Source organism: Gossypium hirsutum, chromosome A07, assembly GCF_007990345.1.
Source record: "Gossypium hirsutum isolate 1008001.06 chromosome A07, Gossypium_hirsutum_v2.1, whole genome shotgun sequence".
NCBI lineage: Eukaryota > Viridiplantae > Streptophyta > Magnoliopsida > Malvales > Malvaceae > Gossypium > Gossypium hirsutum.
The window spans coordinates 74536373-74542372 of record NC_053430.1 but is presented as its reverse complement, the minus strand read 5'-3'; positions in this window follow the sequence as shown (position 1 = coordinate 74542372).

The window sequence follows — 6000 nt, the reverse complement described above, 5'->3', positions numbered from 1 at the left end:
AACCCAAGGGAATTCACCAAACACAAATCTAAGCCAAACTTTTTTCCACCACTCTAATTACAAACAGCCCTTCATTAAGAAAATTACAAAAAAAATATTAAAAGTATTCCCCCTCCCTTGCTAGGCCCAAAAATCAGGCCCAAATTCAGGGTGTTAAATGCAATAGAAATGGTCCGACTGAAATAAAGAAAAAGGCCAGTTGCAAGAGTTAATAGACAAGGGATTTGTGAGACTGAGTTTCTCTCCTTTGGGGGCTCCCTGTATTGTAACACCCCCAAACCCCGCCCAGACATTATGGCCCGATCCGACGTGTCACATTAAAGTTTTAAGAAACCCATCCTCTTCAACGTCCTTCTTAGTGTTTATAAAATAGTCCTTTGCTAAGTTAATAAAGTGATGGAAGTTGTGCACCAGGTAGGTATCCAAAACAGAGGAGGTGAGCCATGAAGGCTGCTTAAGTACCAAGCTCTTGATTGGATCCAATCCTATACATGCCCACAACCATTGCCACATTTTGGTGCTAGGTTAGGTTTTGAGAAAAACGAGTTGGAATTCATTTAAGTAGATATTTTTGATAAACTGATTAATTGTATCGTTGCGTTATTTTGAAAACAATTATCATTTTGGAAACGCGCCCTAGGTCTAACTCATATTGTTATCAGAAAAATATAGGGTATAAAATAAAATAATCCCAGAAAAATAATTAAAATGGCCTTATTACAACCCAAAACCAAATAATAGTATTAATAAGATAAAACTTATAAAGAAATAAATCGGCTACTTATTGCAATTAAAAGAAACAGAAACAGTAGTGTGGCCATCTCTGAGTCCCTCGCAGCTCCAAACCATCTAAGCTTAGGGATTACCTTCACAGTTAGAAACGGGGTGAGTTTACAAAAACTCGATGTGTAATCCTAATAACAAAAAAATAGTGAAAGCACAATATCAGTACAATCTGGGCCAAAACCCTATTTAGTCTTGACATATACTGGGCCGAAGCTTACGTTTAACGGTTACTGGGCCGAAGCCTTTACTGTAAACGGTATGGCCCTTAGGCCATTTCAATATCACATGTAATGTCAATGGATGTATGCAAGCCCATTTCAATATCACATGAAATACCAATGAATGTATGCAAGCCCATTTGGGGAGACTACTCGACCCACCATCTGCTACTCTCCACCCGCACCAACCAAGCTCTCCATGTGGGGAATAACTCAACCCACCCAAACAAACCCTCCACTGGCAGCATAGCTGCTTTATCATATAACTGGAGGCTTAGCCTCTTTTAATAACTGGGGCAAAGCCCTTTCTGATAAACTGGGGCAGAGCCCTTTTCGGTAAACTGAGGTAGAGCCCTTTTAGCACTTCCTCCATCAATATAACCCATATCCCATGCAATATGTCATGTATGCAGAACGTCATGCCCATATTTGAATCAAACAATCACAGTCAAGTCACTCATATCACAATATATATTCACAATCAAATCCGTCAACCACACAGTCTAAGTCAGTCATTGCCCACAAGGGCAAACAGTCATTTTCATATTATAAGGGTATTTTCGTAATTTTACCAATATCAAGGTTTTCTATGTTCATTACAATTGTCAATATTTTTCGAGTGTTTAAACAATGATCTTTAACCCACTTTATCAAATTCAGGCTTTTGGGCCCAAAACCCTAATGGGCCCTACGAATGCTGATTTAGCCCACTAAGCCTGCTTAACCCAAATTTTACAAAAATACTAATCGTGTTAACATGCAACTTTTCCAAATTCCATTTTCTATCAATTTTACCCAAATGGGCCCAAAAGCCCATTTAGCCCAGTTCCTGCCCATTGAGGCCCAACTTACCATCGTGCACAAAATTGAGTTCTTACCCGTTGCATCGATCCAAACACCGATCTTATCGTATTTATCGCATTATACCCACGCAACACAGTCCGAAATGCAGTATTTTAGCATTCGGTTCTCAACAGATATAATCTAAGCATACGAGGGTTAGTACACACCTGTTATGGTTGAAGTTGAAACATTTCCATAATCAATCACCTACGATAACCACCACCTGTCATTCAAACTTAACTAATCCAATATCAATATATGTAAATCCTAAGCACATCAGTCATACGGAACATAAGGGCGTATTCATCATTTTACCATACAAGGGTATTACGGTCACTTTACCTTACAGGGGCTTTACGGTCTTTTTACCTATTAGGGTATTTTAGTCATTTCATCCTACAAGGGTGTTTTGGTAAATCTATAAACCAAGGGTATTTCAATAATTTTGTAAACCAATGGTATTCCTATAATTTTAAAAAAGTCAAGGGTATTTCTGTAATTTTGTAAATCAAGGGTATTTTGGTAATTTTACAAATTGAGGGTATTTCGATAATTTCAAAAACCAGTGGTATTTTGGTAATTTTACGAACTAGGGTATTTTGGTAATTTACAAATTAGGGGTATTTTGGTAATTTTACAAACTAGGGGTATTTCAGTAATTTCACAATCGAGGGTAAAATGGTAATTTTATAAACTAGGGGTAAAATGGTAATTTTATAAATCGAGGGTAAAACGATAATTCTGTATTTCGAGGGTAAAACAGAAATTCTATAAATCGAGGGTAAAATGGTAATTCTGTAAATCGGGGGTAAAACAATAATTCTATAAATTGAGGGTAAAATGGTAATTCTATAAATCAAGGGTAAAATGGTAATTTTATAAATCGAGGGTAAAACGGTAATTTTATAAATCGAGGGCATTTCAGTAATTTGGTAAACTAAAGTATTCTAAACAGGGATAACAATACGAATGGGCCTAAAGCCTATTCTCGACCCAAATGGGCCACACGCTCGTGTGGCCCTTTTAGCCCAAGTCTAGCCACAGATATGAGATTCACCTAGCCTAGTCCAATATTTACTACACAATCAAACAGCTTATCCAATTGGGCCCGTAGGCCCATTGGGCCCACATGGCCCCTTTCAAGCATCGCGGCCCGAAGTAGCCATCCTACAGCTAGAGTAGTGAGAAATACACACCTGATTGGAGACTGGAGTTAATCCACACTCTGAGCACACTTAGCCGGCGCCCAACCCAACCGAGCACGCCACAAAGCAAAGGGATCAGCCAAGAAGGGTACCTTTACTCTCTCATGGTTCTCTCTATCATCAGAGTTTAAATTCAACACCAACTCTTGCCGCCCCCTGTTAGCAAAATAAATGCTCTTTGCTTGCCATGGGATTCGAACCCATGCCTCCCCTTAAATGCTCCACACGCTACTTGCCACTAAGCCACAAGGCTTTTTGTGTCACAATTTCTCCAACAATATTCTTAAGGCCTACCTACTACACCCAGGGTTTGATTCACCTTAAACCAAAATTTTTGCTAGAGTCAAGGTTTGAACTCAGGACTTCTCCAACACTTCTTAGCACACTTCACCACTGAAACAAGCCTTCAACTATGAAATTTTCACACACAACAGAATATTATAAGCTGCCTTCAACTGCTTCCATGCTCAAGGCCCAAAACTTCTAGGCCCAAATTCAAGGTGTTACATGTATTGTTTGTAAAGAAGAAGGATGGCTCAATGACGCTTTGCATTGATTACCGTCAGCTCAATAAGGTGACTATAAAGAACAAGTGCCCATTGTCGAGGATTGATGATTTATTCGATCAGTTAAAGGGGGCAACAGTGTTATCAAAGATCGATTTGAGGTCGGTTACTACCAGTTGAGAGTTAAGGAGTTAGATGTGCCGAAAACCGCCGTTTAGACAAGGTATGGACATTATGAGTTCCTTGTGATGCCTTTCGGCTTAACAAATGCTCCAGCTATATTTATGGACTTGATGAACCGAATCTTTCGGCCATATTTAGATAAGTTTGTAGTAGTGTTCATAGATGACATTCTAATTTATTCTCGGGATGAGTCTGAGCACGCCGAACACTTGAGAACCATATTGCAGATCTTGAGAGAAAATAAATTGTTTGCTAAGTTTAGCAAAAGTGAGTTCTGGCTTCGTGAAGTTAGATTTTGGGACATATAGTCTCAGGTGATGGTATTCGGGTGGATCCGAGCAAAATTTCCGCGATAGTTGATTGGAAACCGTCAAAGAATGTATCTGAGGTTAGAAGCTTTTAGGCTTGGCTGGGTATTATAGACGTTTTGTCAAGGGATTTTTGATGATCGCCTCTTCTATGACTAAGTTGCTGCAAAAGAATGTTAAGTTTGAATGGACTGATAAATGTCAGCAGAATTTTGAAAAGCTGAAAGCACGATTGACTGAAGCACCAATTTTAGTACAGCCCGAGCCAGGGAAGGAGTTCATAATTTATAGTGATGCATCATTGACAGGCCTTTGATGTGTGCTGATATAAGAGGGTAAAGTGGTAGCTTATGCCTCGCGACAGTTAAAACCGCATGAGAAGAACTATCCTACACATGATTTGGAATTGGCCGCTATTGTCTTTGCCTTGAAGATCTGGCGACATTATTTGTATGGTGAAAAATGCCGAATTTTTACTGATCACAAAAGTTTGAAGTATTTGATGAATCAAAAGGATTTGAATCTGCGACAGTGGAGATGGATTGAATTATTGAAGGATTATGAGCTAGTGATTGATTATCATCCGGGAAAAGCGAATGTAGTTGCTGAAGCCTTGAGCAGGAAATCTCTTTTTACTTTGAGATCCATGAATACGAGGTTAGCATTGTCTGATGATGGGTCAATCTTGGCAGAGATGAGGGTTAAACCATTATTTCTTCAGCTAATTTGTGATGCTCAAAAGAACGTTAGTGAGTTGCGAACCAAGAGAACTCAGTGCGAATTGGGTTACGACTCAGATTTTCGAGTTGGACCGGATAACTGTTTGATGTTTCGAGACAGGATATGTGTACTGGAAAATGATGAATTGATTCAGAAAATATTACATGAGGTGCACAGTGCCTGTTTGTTGGTTCACCTTGGTAGCACAAAAATGTATAATGATTTAAAGAAGTTGTATTGGTGGCGAGGTATGAAAAGGGACATTTCTGAATTTGTAACCAAGTGTTTGATCTGTCAACAAGTAAAAGTTAAGCATCAAGTGCCTTACTCCAACCGGTAATGGTACCTGAGTGGAAATGGGATAGGATTACCATGGATTTTGTAACTGGTTTGCCTCTGACTCCTAAAAAGAATGATGTTGTCTGGGTAGTGGTTGATAGGTTAACAAAGTCGGCTCACTTTATACCGGTACCTACCGATTACTCACTTGATAAATTAGCTGAATTATATATTGCTAAAATTGTGAGGTTGCACGGGGTACCTATGTCTATAATATAAGATAGAGATCCGAGGTTTACCTCGAGATTCTGGAAAATGTTACAAGAAGCTTTGGGTACAAAATTGAATTTTAGTACCCCGTTTCATCCACAAACAGATGGTCAGTCAGAAAGAGTAATCCAAGTACTCAAAGATATGCTTAGATGCTGTGTTTTAGAATTTGAAGGCAGTTGGGAGAAATATCTATCTTTGGTTGAATTTTCCTACAATAACAGTTTTCAGTCAAGTATGCAGATGGCAATGTACGAAGCCTTGTATGGTCGCAAGTGTTGGACTCCTTTATATTGGACCGAACTTAGTGAGAAACAGATTCACGGAGTTGATTTAGTTAAAGAAACCGAAGAGAAAGTAAAAATAATTCATGATTACTTGAAAGCTGCTTCTGATCAACAAAAGTCATATGCGTATTTAAAAAGAAAAGAGATTGAATTTCAGGTGGGTGATAAAGTGTTCTTGAAGGTGTCACCATGGAAGAAGATTTTGAGATTTAGCCGAAATGGCAAGTTGAGTCCACGTTTTGTTGGGCCGCACGAGATTATGAGAGGATTGGACCAGTGGCATATCGGTTGGCATTACCGACGGAATTCGAAAGAATTCATAACGTGTTTCATGTATCAATGTTGCGACGTTATTGTTCTGATCCTTCACATGTGATTTCTCCGATAGAAATTGA